General features: G+C 32.8%; 1 long non-coding RNA gene across 2 annotated transcripts; it reads right to left on the bottom strand.

Moving 5' to 3' along the window:
- Window positions 1-6,431: 6,431 nt before the first annotated feature.
- Window positions 6,432-13,528, bottom strand: LOC135127313 (uncharacterized). 2 transcript variants are annotated; one of them, XR_010280202.1, is made up of 5 exons: window positions 12,573-13,528; window positions 12,068-12,518; window positions 11,063-11,156; window positions 6,600-7,924; window positions 6,432-6,547 (listed from the first exon to the last, which is right to left on the bottom strand). It is a non-coding gene; the product is annotated as an uncharacterized LOC135127313 (long non-coding RNA). The 2 variants fall into 2 exon arrangements; XR_010280203.1 differs by having other exon boundaries at window positions 6,600-6,858; window positions 12,573-13,469.
- Between the last annotated feature and the right edge of the window lie 857 nt (window positions 13,529-14,385).

The following is a 14,385-nucleotide window of genomic DNA, read 5'->3' as shown; positions in this document are numbered from 1 at the left end:
TAGAACCATGAACAGTTAAATATCTTAACTTGAACAATAAAACAAACATAACACGTATTGACGAATTCCACGATTTTTTTTGACTTCATTTTTTCGAAGGAATCGTATTATGAAATCTATCTCGCTTAAATGGGTTCCTATTTGCATGAAAATTGCTCTCTTTAGTAATTTTATCCTCCCGCCTAAAGCTCAGAAAATATCTCCTGAAGCACCTAATTTTTTTTTTTAATTTACAAAAAAAAACAAGCAAATCAAATCGTGAAAACCGGAACCGGGAATATTATGCAGTTCTTGACTTTTGGGCAGTCAAATTTTGAATTTGGTTTTTTGACTATGAGAAAGATTTCGCTTAAAACAGTAAAAATAGTGAACAACTGATGCCAGAAACGAATTTACTGGTGCAAATTTGGTCTATAAACAGAATTTCAGTAAGATTGGAATGTTTTTGACTACATTTTTGCGAAATTTTCAGTATTGTCAAACTATCTCGCCTAAATCGACCCCGATTTGCCCGAAAATTGCTTTATTTAGTAACTAGACCATTCTGAACAAACATCAGAGCCCAAAAATGTTGTCGCAATCTCCTATTTTTTTTATTTTTTAATTGTTCGACACTTCCAAAAAATAACAACATCCGATATATCTGTTTGTTAACAAGACTAAAAAACTTCCAAAAATGGAACGGTGAAAACCGGAACCCTGAATCTTATGCCGTTTCGGACTTATAGGCCGTCAATTTTTAAATTTCGATTTTGAGTCCAAGAAAAATTGTGTTTAAAATGTTTATAAATATTCAACAAATGATACCAAAAATGGACTGAGCGGTGTGAAATTAGTCTAAAAACTGCATTTCAATTAGGTCAGAATTTTTTTTTTTTTGACTTCATTTTTTCGAAGGGATCGTATTGTGATATTTTCAGAATTATCAAGTCATCTCGCTTAAATGTAGTCCGATTTGCCTGAAAATCGCTGTCTTGAGTAAATCAGACCTTCCTGAACAAGAATCTGAGCCCAAAAATTTTCTGCGGAATGCACAATTTTTTTTAAATTTTTAAATGCTTACATTTCCTAAACATAACATCATCCTATAATTCTGCCTATCATTTCCAAATGAACGTAGAAGAAAATCAACCAAGACGATTAAAAAACTTGAAGAAATCGAATCGTGAACACCGGAACCCGGATACTTAGTCGTTCCGGTTTTATAGACTGTCAGATTTTAGATTTGGTTTTTGAATGTAGGTTGAAAAAAGATTTCGTTTAAAATAGTAAAAATATGTTACAACTGTGATTCTAGAAATTGACTATATGGTGAAAAATTAGTCTAAGAACAGAATTTCAGTCAGATCGAAATTTTTTTTTTACTTCATTTTTTCGAATTTTTTTAAAATGTTCAGGATTGTCAAATTATCTCGCTTAAACATACTCCAATCCGCCTAAATTTTGCTCTGTGTAGTAATAAGAGCCCCCTGAACAAGAATCAGAGCTCAGAAGGTGTATCCAGGACTTCCTGATTTTTCTTTTAATGTTCGATACTTCTGAAAAATAACACCTTTCGACAAATTCGTTCGTCTGAAAAATCAACGAAAACGACTAAAAACTTCAAAATCGAATCGTAAAAACCAGAACCCGTAAGAAATTTTGCTTTTTGAGTATGACAGACTGAGGACTAGAAATTTAGTCTTGAAACTGAATTTCACTCAGATCGGGTTCTTTTTTAGTTTATTTTTTCAGGGGATCAAATTGTGAAATTTTCAGGATTATCAAGCTGTTTCTCTTAAATTGACGCCGATTTAACTCAAAACTGCTAGCTTAAGTAATTAGACCCTCCTGAATAAGAACAGGTGTCTCTGGGAACTCCTGGTTTTTTTTTTTTTAAATACTCCACACGTCCTAAAAGTGGCAGCGTTCGATCAATCCGTCATTTTTTTTGGTTTTTGAGTATAGAAAAGATTTCGTTAAAAGAGAAAAAGTAGTAACTCATGCCAGCAACGGACTTAATGCTGAAAAATTAGTCCGAAAACGGAATTTCAGTCAGATTGTAATTTTTTTGACTTTATTTTTTCGAAATTTTGTGAAATTTTCAGGATTGTCAAGCTATTTCACTTAAATGGACCCATATTTGGGTAAAATTGCTTTATTTCGTAACTAGACCCAACTGAACAAAAATCAGAGCCCAAAAATGTTGCCGGAACCTTCTAATTTGTTGGTGTTTTTTAACGTTCGACATTTACAAAAAGTAACACCCTCCAGTACATCCCTTTTTTAATTTTAAACTACGATTAAAAAAGTTCAAGAAATCGAATTGTGAAAACTAGGACCCTAAGTGTTATGTCGTTTCGAACTTTTAGGCCGTCAAATTTTAAATTTAGGTTTTGAGTATGGGTCAAAGAAGGATTTTGTTTAAAATTTTAAAAGTATTTAACTACTCATGCCAAGCGTGGACTCAGTTGTCCAAAATTAGTTTAGAAACCACATTTCAGTTAGATCAGAAATTTTTTTTGACTTCATTTTTTAGAAGGGAAAGCATTGTGAATTTTTCAAGATTACCAGATTATTTTGCTTAAATGTAGTCTGATTGGCCTGAAAATTGCTCTCTCTAGTAATATAGATCTTCCTGAACAAGAATTAGAGCCCAAAAATAATTGTCTCCGAAACCCACTAGTTTTTTTTAATTTCTTAAATGTTCGACACTTCCGAAAAATAACATCATCCCATATATCCGCTTATTACTTCCAAATGAACGTAAAATCGGGGCTGAAAATCAACCAAAACGATTAAAAAACTTCAAGAAATTGAATTGTGAAGACCGGAAGCAGAAATCTTATGTTGTTCCGGGCTTATAGACCGTCAAATTTTAGATTTGATTTTTGAATATAGGATAAAAAAGATTTCGTTTAAAATAGTGAAAATATTTTGGAACGATAGTGCAGAGAATGACTGAGTGATGAAAAATTAGTCTATAAACAGAGAAATTTCAGTCACTTCGGATTGTTTTTTAATTCATTTTTTCCAAATTTTGTAAAATGTTCAGAATTATCAAACCCTCTCGCTTAAATGGACCCCGGTTTGCCTAAAAATTTCGCTCTTCAGTAACTAGACCCTTCTGAACAAGAATCAGACCCCAAAAATTGTATCTGGAACCTCTAAAATTTTTTTGGAATTTTTTAAATGCGCGATACGAAAAATAACACTGTTCGATAAATCCATTTATCAATTCCAAACAACTGCAGAATCCGACCTGAAAATGAATCCAGACGACAAAAAAACTTCAAGAAATCGAATTGTCCAAACCAAAACCGGAAATCTTATACCGTTCCGAACTTATAGGCCGTCAAATTTTCAAATTAATTCAAGAAATATAATGTTTAAAATAGTGAAAATATCCCAGGTTATGCTAGAAACGAACTCAGCGGTGCAAAATGAGTACAGAAACCGAATTTCAGTCATATCAGATTTTTTCCGACGTCAGTTTTTTGGAATTTTGTGAAAGTTTCGTCATTTTTCGAAATTTTATGGAATTTTCAGGATTATCAAGTTATCTTGCTTACTCCAATTTGTCTAAAAATTGCTCTCCGTAGTAGTAGAACCGTTCTGAAAAAGGATCAGACCTCAGAAGACGTCTTCGGGTCTTCCCGATTTTTTTTTATGTTCGACACTTCCAAAAAAAAACACCTTTCGATAAATTCATTCGATGATTCCAAACGAACGTAGAATTTCTTCTGGAAATCAGCCAAGAGGACTAAAAACTTCCAGAAATCTAACTGTGAAAACCGGAACCCGGAATCTTATGTCGTTCCTAACTTATAAACTGTCAAATTTTAGATTTGGTTTTTGAGTGTGGGTTAAAAAAATATTTCGTTTAAAATAGTGAAAATATTTAACAACGATGCCAGAAATCGACTAGGTGGTGTAAAATCAGTCTAGAAACAGAAAATTTTCAGTCAAATCGAATTTTTTTTACGTCATATTTTCGGAATTTTGTAAAATGTTCAGGATTATCAAACAACAAGCATCAGGCTCCAAAAATTGCCTCTGAAACCTCCGAAATTTTTTTGGAATTTTTTAAATGTTCGACGCTTTCGAAAAATAACACCGTCCGATAAATCCATTTGTCAATTCCAAACGACCGTAGAATCCGATCTGAAAATGACCCAAAATGACGAAAAAACTTCAAGAAATCGAATCGTCGAAAGATATAAGATTCGAAATCTTATAACGTTCCGAACTTATAGACCGTCAAATTTTCAATTTGATGGCCTCAAATTTTCAATTTGGTTCAAGAAATATTGTGTTTAAAATGATTAAAATATCCCAGGAGATGCCAGAAACGGACTTCACAGTGCAAAATTAGTCTAGACACCGAATTTAAGTCAGACAAGATTTTTTGTGACGCAGTTTTTTCGAAATTTTGTGAAATTTAACTAATTTTTTCGATATTTTGTGAAAATTTTCAATATCGTCAAGTTATCTCGCTTAATCTCCAATTTGCTTAAAAATTATTTTTTTTTTCGGGGATCGTATTATGAAATTTTCAGGATTATCAAACTCTCTCTCTCTTAAATTGACGCCGATTTAACTTAAAATTGCTCGCTAAAGTAATTAAACCCCCGTGAATAAGAATCAGGGTCCAAAGGATGTCCCTGGGACCCCCTCATTTATATTTTTAATTTTTTAAATGTTCGACAATTCCATAATACCATCGGATAAATCCATCTGTCGATTATAGGTGGAATCAACGAATTTGACTAAAGAAATTCAAAAAATCGAATTGCGGAAACCGCAACCCGAAATTTTATGCCATTCCGGACTTATGGCCCGTCAAATTTTAAATTTCTGACAATTGTTTAAAACAATTCGCTTAAAATAATGAAAATATTCAACTGATGCCAGAAAGAGACCCAGCAATGCAAACTTCGTCTAGAAACAGCATTTGAGTCAAATTGATTTTTTTTTTACTTCATTTTAGATTAAAAAATTTCTAATTAACTGGTCTAATAGTAATTAAATTACATTTGGGGAACAATGGCGTCGAATGAGATTCATTTTCGTTTAAATACTTTTGTAAAATTCCAAATAAAATTATACGTACTAATTTTAACGCATGTTTACACCGAAACAAGAAGTAGCGCACCAAAATCAGAAAGTATCTTACAAAACTTCCTACCGCTACCAACCTAAAAGTGATTTTTTTCGCTATTCCCCCAAACTTATGTGTCGTTTTTGACATATTCCCTCTCTCTAGGATACAACAGCTACTAACAACAGTATTGTTGGTTGCCTAATGAACACTAAACAAAGTTACTCCCAGTACTTTTTTTGTAAGAGCACGAATTACTAATGTTTTAATGTAATTTTAGAATTCAAGTCTTGGCCGGTTTCCGTCTGCCTGTCTGTTTGTACGGTACAAAAGTCAATAAGATTTTTAGGAAAACGCCCGCACAAAACAATTATGTATGTAGTGTAGATATCTTTTAGTAAAATAAAAATAATTTTTTGCTTTATCTTTTCTTTTAATCACAAAATTTTATATTTCATCAAAAAAATTGGATTTCTTTAACTGAGTGTGCTACAGTTCAAAATAACTTTAACCAATTTTTTGTTTATTTATTTTGCAACAAAAAACACATCAACAAGTGGTATTTTACTTATAAACAAATTTTTAAGAATGTTGGTGTTCCACGAAATCCTCACACTTAACCCACCAGTGTAATTAGGTGCTAAATTAGTGCAATTAAAAATTCGTCCAGGCTAAAAATCACTTTATACCGGCTGTGTAAATAACAAACATAAAAGTCCCGTAGCTAATTCTACTTCGCCACGATTTTCCTTTCTCTTTGATGCTTTATAAAAACTACATCAAATGTCAGCTCTAATCAACATACAGCCGCCGTATTTTCTATTCAACATAGGCATGTTCGACTACTTGTAACCATAAAAAAATCTGAACAGCCCCAAATAAATATGTAATCTCGACCGTAATCAAGTGTGTCGGGAGAAAGTACTTTATTATTCAAATAGGGTTGTACGTCTCTGTAAAAACGTCTACGAGAAATTTGATAAGTGTAACGATGGAATGCACTGATTTCCATACAAAAATTACAAATAATCCTGAAAAATCAAAATTTAAATTAGCACACTGCCTGTTCCATAATTTATAAAGTTCAACACGGTCCCCGAAGAAATGTGTTTTTTTATCTTCAAAAAGAATGAAATACTAACATTTGGGCGACATTAAAATTTTCCCGCTATAAATATTACAAACCCGGCTGTAATCCTGAATTATGATGGAAATGTACCTTACGTACGTCCTTTTTGTCGTTTGTTCTGTTATTTAGTACGGGGATAATAGTTTCTTTTCTCGTCTTCCCTCGGGATTTTACGCTTGCTCTTCACCGCAGGATTGCCGCTCATTAAACCAACAAAAAGGCTCCCCTATACCACACTTTTATTTTAATTTAACTACAAGATCATAATTATTAGTACAAAAGCTGACAAAACTTGCGATTATAAAACAGTCCTATGAAAGCGAAACACGGCTTCACTACTGCAACAACACACAAAATTAGCATTATTTGAAAAAACTAGGAATTAATTACCTTATAATTGTACTCCTCGTCGTAGAAATAGTTCACCTCCCTGCAGATCCCCGGATGAATCATCACCTCCCCAGGAGGACAAGGGTGCTTTTTCACATACGCCACTGGCATCGAAAATGTGGTTATCACATATCCAAACAAAAAAATAATGAGACAGCAAAGGATTTTAGAAATCATGACGCCGAACGATGTGGGCTCAATAAACTCGTAGAAGATATTAACGGTTTTGCGGGGACTAATTATTTAAAAAACTTCTTATCTGGTTAAAACAGGAACATAAAATCAATGTGGTTCGTGTTCCTGAATTAATGTAATAATTGAATTAAGTGCAAATTATAGAGTGCTAATCTCGTAAAACCGCTGTTTCCTAGAGGAAATAGTAATGATGTGGTTAATGAGTAAGTTTGAAAAATTGTTTTTTTTCCCTTGTATTGCAATTAATGATATGTAAACAGTGCTAATGACATTAAAGTCAACGGACTAATAGGTAGGTGTATCGATCGCGGTAAACAATACTGCTTGATTGGAAAATTTTGTGTTATTATTTTTATGAATTGTGTTATCGCAGTTCACAGACAATAACCCACTGCATTCCTAATAATGCACATTATTGCATTATAATCTATTTCATGAAATTTAGTTTAAATTTTCCAGGATTATTTGACGATAAATGAATCACTATGATCCACTGGTTAAAGTTCACCAAAAAATACATACATAGCAGCAATAGATAAATATTTCTGTATCTTTTAAATGCGGTTTCGTGGAATAAATAAGTATGACTATTGCGTAGATAGTTGTTGTTGATTTAAAAACCAGATTTTTTACAAATTACTCGTTGTTAAATTCAAAATATTGTCCATTTTTATTACTTTTTGGTTTTAATATTTAGAAAAGTACACTTTTATTATCCGTCTTTAACACATGCCAATGTACAGAATGTTCCATCGCAAGTGGACGGTCAAACTACCAATTCCCTTCTAAAATCAAAATTTAGAATATTGACGACTTGATTTTAATCTCATAAAACTAAAATAAATACTAAAATTAATGACGTTATCACAAAAGTGATAACGTCATTAATTTTGTTAGACATCCTGTATAAATAATTCTAAAAAATATGGTGACACACAATATTTTACTCATTTTAGACAAGATCTATGAGCAAAATTTTGAAACCACGTCATCAAGTCAATTTTATCTTCTAAGCTGATAAAGGTCGATTTATAAACTTGTCGCTGACGTTGCGGTTCGCCGTTGACGTTGGGTTTTCAACCAATCAAATTTCCGTAGTGTGCAGTGCTGCCAACTTGAAGGAAAATCCTCTGAAGTAGGGGACACATATTTTAAATAGCGATATGAATAAAAAATTCATCACGATTGAGCTTGGGATGGATAAGGGTGGGGCTTAATTTTTGTCTTGTTTTTTTCTTAATATACATAGTATTCTTTGAACAACAAACTCAAAATCATGTTTTTTATTTTTTGTATAGAAATAAGGATTTTACAATTAAGCTCCGCCCCTTTGGCTCACGACGGATAAAAAAATCATCACAATTGAGATAGGGCGGATGGACGAGTCTTACATTTTGCCATTTTTTCTTAATATGTGTAGTCATCTTTTCACAACAAGAAACTTAAAACATATTTAAAATGATAAATTTGTATAGGGAAATGTCGATTTTGTAATTACGTCAGACCGAGGGGCGGGTCTGACAACGAATGAAAAATTCATCACGATTGAGATGAGACGGATGGGTGGGGCTTCTCTTTTGGTTTTCTTTTTTTTTGAATCCATTTACTTTTCTTTGTATAACACTATTACTTAAGATAAGAACATATTTCACATGGTAATCTCTCGTAGAAAAATAAGGATTTTGCAATTAACCTCCGCCCCTCGGCTTACGACAAATAAAAAAAAAATCATCAGAACTGAGATAGGGTGGGTGGGCGGGGCTTATATTTTGCCTTTTTTTTTTTTCTTAATATACGTAGCCATCTTTTCACAACAAACCACTTAGAACATAGTTAAAATGGTTATATACAAATGTGCCATTTTAAAGTTGTTTTTAAAAAAAAAAAACGGCAAAATGTACGACCGCCCACCCGCCTTGTCTAAATTGTGATATATTTTTTTAATCGCCATCAACAAAAGGCGTGGAATTTAGCTGCAAAATACTTATTTGTTGGATTGAATTTTATTTTGTCATGTGATCGAATCTATTTATAAAAATTCAAAATGCCCCGCCCACCCACCCGATTTTCCTATTGATTACTCTTTTTATTGGACAAAAAGTGGGTTTTATATTGATAAACATTGAAATATAGACGAAAAGGTAAAACTAACCCCATCCACATCCGCTTTTGTGTATCATTGGTTTCTTTGATTAAATGGAGACTGAATTTTATTACGTCAAATGCCGAACTACGCTAAACTACACTAAAATTCAAAGTGGCCCCGCCCACCCACCCGGTTTTCCTCCTGATCACTAATTCTATTGTACAAAAGGGGAATTTTATACTGACAAGCAACGAAATCTAGACAAAAAACGTAAAACTAATCCCACCCACCACCAGTTTTGAATTTCATTGGTTTTTTTGATTCGATGAAAACTGAATTCAACTACGTCAAGTGGCGAATTAGGCTTAAAATATTCAAAGTGGCCCCGCCCACCCACCCGGTTTTCTTTTTGGTCACCAAATGGACGAAATGTGCATTTTATATTGAACAACAGTGGAGTCTAATGAAAAACCTAAAACTAACCCCAGCGAACTAACTGAGATTTATAGTTAATACTTTTTGCTATAGATAAATATATGGACAGACTAGAGACCGGGACATTCACAGTTTTCTCCCAACCATGTCGGTACTTCGCTCTTTCTCCTGACACCCTTCAGTATCGTGTTATTCAAAAAATACTGTATATATTAAGAAAAAAGGTAAAATATAAATCGAACAACACTATACTTGCTCAAAAACATGTTTTTAATTTCTCGTAGAGAAATAAGGATTTTGCAGCTAAGCTCCGCCTTCTTGACCCACGACGAATAAAAAAAATCATTACAATTGAGATAGGGCGGGTGGGCGGGACTTATATTTGCCTTTTATTTCTTAATATACCTAGCCATCTCTTCACACCAAGAAACTTAGAACATGGTTAAAATGGTACACTTTTGCAAAGCAATATGGATTTTGCCGTTATGGGACGGAGCCTAATGGCAAAAATCGATATTTTCTTATACAAATTTTCCATTTTAAGTTTCATGTTGTGAAAAGAAGTCTGCACATATTAAAACAAAAAGGCAAATGTACGCCTGCCCACCCGCCCTATCTAAATTGTGATGATTTTTTTAATTCGTCGTGAACAAAGGGCGCAGAACTTAACTGCAAAATATTCATATCTTTACAAGAAATTAAAAACATATTCTTGAGTATCGTGTTCTTCAAAGAATCCTATGTATATTAAGACAAAAGCCAAAATATAAACCCCGTCCACCCACCCCATCTCAATTGTGATGATTTTTTTATTCTTAGACACCTAAAACACGTTTAAAATGGTAAATTTTTGTAAGGAAATATGGATTTTGGAATTAGGCTCCGCCCCTAGATCTGCCAACGAATGAAAACTTTATTACTATTTAGATGAGGGCAGGTATGGGTGGGGCTTAATTTTTGGCTTTAATTTTTCTTAATATACATTGTATTCTTTGAATAATGCGATATTCAAAAACATGTCTCACATGGTAATTTTAAGAATTTCGCAATTAAATTTCGTTCCTTTGGCTCTCAACGATTAAAAAAATGATCACAATTAAGATAGGGTGGGTGGGCGGGGCCTCTATTTTTTTTTTCTTAATACACGTAGTCGTCTTTTCAGAACAATAAATTTTACATATGTCTCAAATGGTAAATCAGAATTGAGAATTGAGATCGGGACTTTATTTTTTTTATTTAATATACCTACATAGTATTAGTATTCTTTGAACAATACGATACTCAAAAACATGTTTTTAATTTCTTGTAGAGAAATAAGGATTTTGCAGTTAAGCTCCGCCTTCTTGACTCACGATGAATAAAAAAGATAATTACAAATTGAGATAGGGCGGGTGGGCGGGGCTAAATTTTACCTTTTTTTCTTAATTGTGTAGACTTATTTCGACAACAAGAAACTTTTCTTCTACAACATTTTTAAATACGGCAAAAGTTGAACATCAAAGTTACTATGAATAGCAACTTGGCAACGAAGTTTATAAATGACAATTTTCCACTTTAAAGGGAACGTCAGCGGAAACAGCAACTGCAACGGGAATTTCAACGTCAACAGCATGTTTATAAATGCCACTTAAGTTTACGATAACCTTTAAGCATTTGCAAGATTTTAAATAGTTGATTTTGTAGTTTCTATGTTAATGTGAAAAATAAGGATTGAAATGTTTATTTATAACACTTAAACAGGTCTTACCTAGCAAAATTTTGACGTGACGTCAACCAATTATTGGTGGGGACGTTCAGACAATTTCGTTCACTGTTTTACTATCTATGAACTCCTAGTTTAGCTGAAATTTCACAACAATTAGTCCAGTAGTTTCTACAGACGACAGGCCACAGAGAGCCGACAGACAGACGGTCACAGGGGCAAAGTTCTACAAAATAAAATATTCTAAAAAATTCATTACTGCTTTGTATATATTCTAAAAGTTCGAAAATTTCACTGTAAATTTTTCCTGTAACAATTAATTTTTTCTGAACAGGTTGTAGTTTTGAAACAAATTTGATTTTTTTGTGATTAAACACGCTGTACTTCGGTAATATAATTGGACAACTGATAATATTGACCAATAAAATACATAATAATAAAATTTTATGAATGTCATGTTATCACTCAGTATCATCAAGCTTCATGTTTTGTTAGTATTAACAAATAATAAATAACAGTACGATACTGCCGAAAAGTCAAAAACACTTCACCATTTTAACGACGAAATCTAACAAGAAGTTACTAGGTCGAGTTATCACCAATAATTTTTTACTGCACATATCTTGGATGATAATTTTACGTGAAGAAAAAAATAATTTGATATTTTGACTAAAATGACGGTCAACACATGATTTACGCACTGTTATTTATTTTACAGCAGCCACACGTTCAAAGATACACCGAACATATCTCACAACCTTGAATCAATGATACTTAACGTTACGAAATTTTTGTCATCGGTAATTTTGGTATGTTAACGCATACCTACATATCGCTACCAAAAACAAAAAAATGTATTGCAATTTTTTTATATTGTGGTATCAGTTTTCGCTTGTAGAAAAATTTAAAGTCTTCATCTTTTTTGAGGTGCATGACCAGGCACATGAAACACAGTCACAAGTAACTTAAAGTAGTCAAAGAAAAACAAATTAAGCACACCGTGGTCACGTAACGTCGATGCACATAGGAGTGAATAGAGTCCACAATTACCTATTTAATATTGTTCGTAGTTTTCCATCACGTTATTTAGTTCTATTTATGTCCATTTCCTGGTAATCACTAATTAGGTGCAATGAAAACCTGACACATATGAGGAGGGTGATTTTATTCATAACGAGCAGTGAGAAACTAGGATTTACATTTTAATTAACGTGACGCAAACCTCTGCATTTTATTTAATATTTAATTTAAACAAAACGAGGGATTTGCGTCGATTTAAAAGTGTAACCTACACGAAACAAACAAATTAATTTCTAAAGTGTCACAACTACTTTATATAAACAGTATATAACGTCAACGATCACATTATTAATATACACATTATGTAATTAAACTTACATAACCTGACACGGAATAAATAAATTACATAATAAATAATACATGCACATCACAATACAGTTAATAATTTTTTATCCGAGGATTTCATGCGATGTGCACTGATCTAAAACAGAAAAGTGGAGGTTAGGGAAACGAGATCGAGAATTTTGGGACTTACCATTTTCGAAAAATCTCTTTGCACGTGCCGTTGACGTACTCGAAGCCATACAAGCACAAAGTGTCGTTGGACGATTGGTTAATAGCTGAAATTGCCTTGATTTGTGTTGAATTGCTCTCTTGTTCGACGGGCACAGCGTATAACAAACAAATATTGAACACAATAATGATTGATAAAGCGATGAAAAATCGATCCATATTTACAGCTTCACTTTACCATCTAAACAAAGGGAATAAGTTATGATGGTATATACTCAATTAAATTGATAGTGAATTATCTTAAGGTCACAAGTTCAAAGCTACATCAATCTATCCGAAGTCAGTTCGTCTGATATTTGAAAAGTGTTCAACACAACTTTTATAAGCCATTACAACACGAAAGTGATTCGTCATTCGTCATTTCAACTATCCATTGATAAAATTTATTATTACTGGGAAAGTAGACTTATTGGAGGCGATGCCGTCATTATTATCGCATTCATTATTATTTATTGGCAAATCGGGACAACTTCTACGCTTCTTTTTTTACGACACGGCCATGTGCTATCGAACGACAAGAGTTCAACGCAAAAACTTAACTTTGGAACTTTCCATTCATGATTCTTCGCACTACTTCTTATCAAAATGAAAATAAAATTTACAGAAGTCCCCCTTAAAGTAACAACACGTAGCACTGTTTACTGTTTACCGGCTGTTACCACATCCATATCTTTAAAATAATATTTACTAAACTGTCTACATTTTAAGGCACATTTTAAAAAACACAAACTCTGGTGTTGCCAATTTTGTGCAAATGGATACAAACACATCAAAATATTTCTCTGATAATTTTGGGACTGAACTGTACGTGCGACGTTGCCATGTCGTGTTAAATTAATTCCACTCCAACAACTCTGAAAAATTGGCAATGTGCTAGTGACTTAAAATGAAACACTATATTTTTCGAAACAAACCACAAGAAAATTTGGTTGCAGAAAATCTACAGACTTTTTTAGAAAATCTGGAAGCTAAATGACATGTTACTTACAAATTTAATAGGAAGTTCATAAACTTTAAACAACCGTGCATTCATTTACCACATATGCGTCAGCGATGTCGATAATTCTTTAAAATGCGTTAACTTTTTGCAATTTTTACTTAATGTGGTTTTAAAAATTTCCCAAACAAAAAAAAACAATTCTAATATAAGATTATCGTTGTGGTTAAAAATCCATTTCCTTACAAAATTTCACTCATATGATTTTATCCAAAATTTCGTCTTAACGGTATTTTTATATATGTTTCATACTAGTAAAAACTGCAATTAAAGAAGTGAGAAAATGTTTTAATAAAAACAAACCGTTATTAAAATTTTATTATACCACAATACAAAACCTACACTAACATGGAGACAGTAATTATTCATTTTTTTCGTCAAACACTCTTGACATTCCATCCAGGAAAACACACTTAAGTCACTTCCGAGGATCGAACTTAACACAAAATCCCCTGTATTAAGCTTTGAAATTACTCGAAAAAAAGCAAAAAACTTCATAATCTATTTAAAAAATGGAAATTTTCCCTAAGTTACTTAAAACTCCACAAAAAATTCTATCCTTCTAAGAAAATAAAGGGCAGGTGGGTGGGACTAGTACTTGCCAAAATAAGACTGATTTTGGCATATGACCTAGTCTCTAAGAAAATAAAGGGCGAGCGGGTGGGGCTAGTACTTGCCAAAATAAAAGTAATTATGGCCAGTGACCTACTCTCTATGCAAATAAAGAACGGGTGGGCGGGGCTAGTACTTGCTAAAATAAGACTGATTTTGCCAAATG

This window comes from Zophobas morio, unplaced genomic scaffold (assembly GCF_036711695.1).
Source record: "Zophobas morio isolate AGI-343-1 ecotype UQ-CSIRO unplaced genomic scaffold, CSIRO_AGI_Zmor_V1 ptg000002l, whole genome shotgun sequence".
NCBI lineage: Eukaryota > Metazoa > Arthropoda > Insecta > Coleoptera > Tenebrionidae > Zophobas > Zophobas morio.
This window is presented reverse-complemented; position numbering and strand designations above follow the sequence as displayed.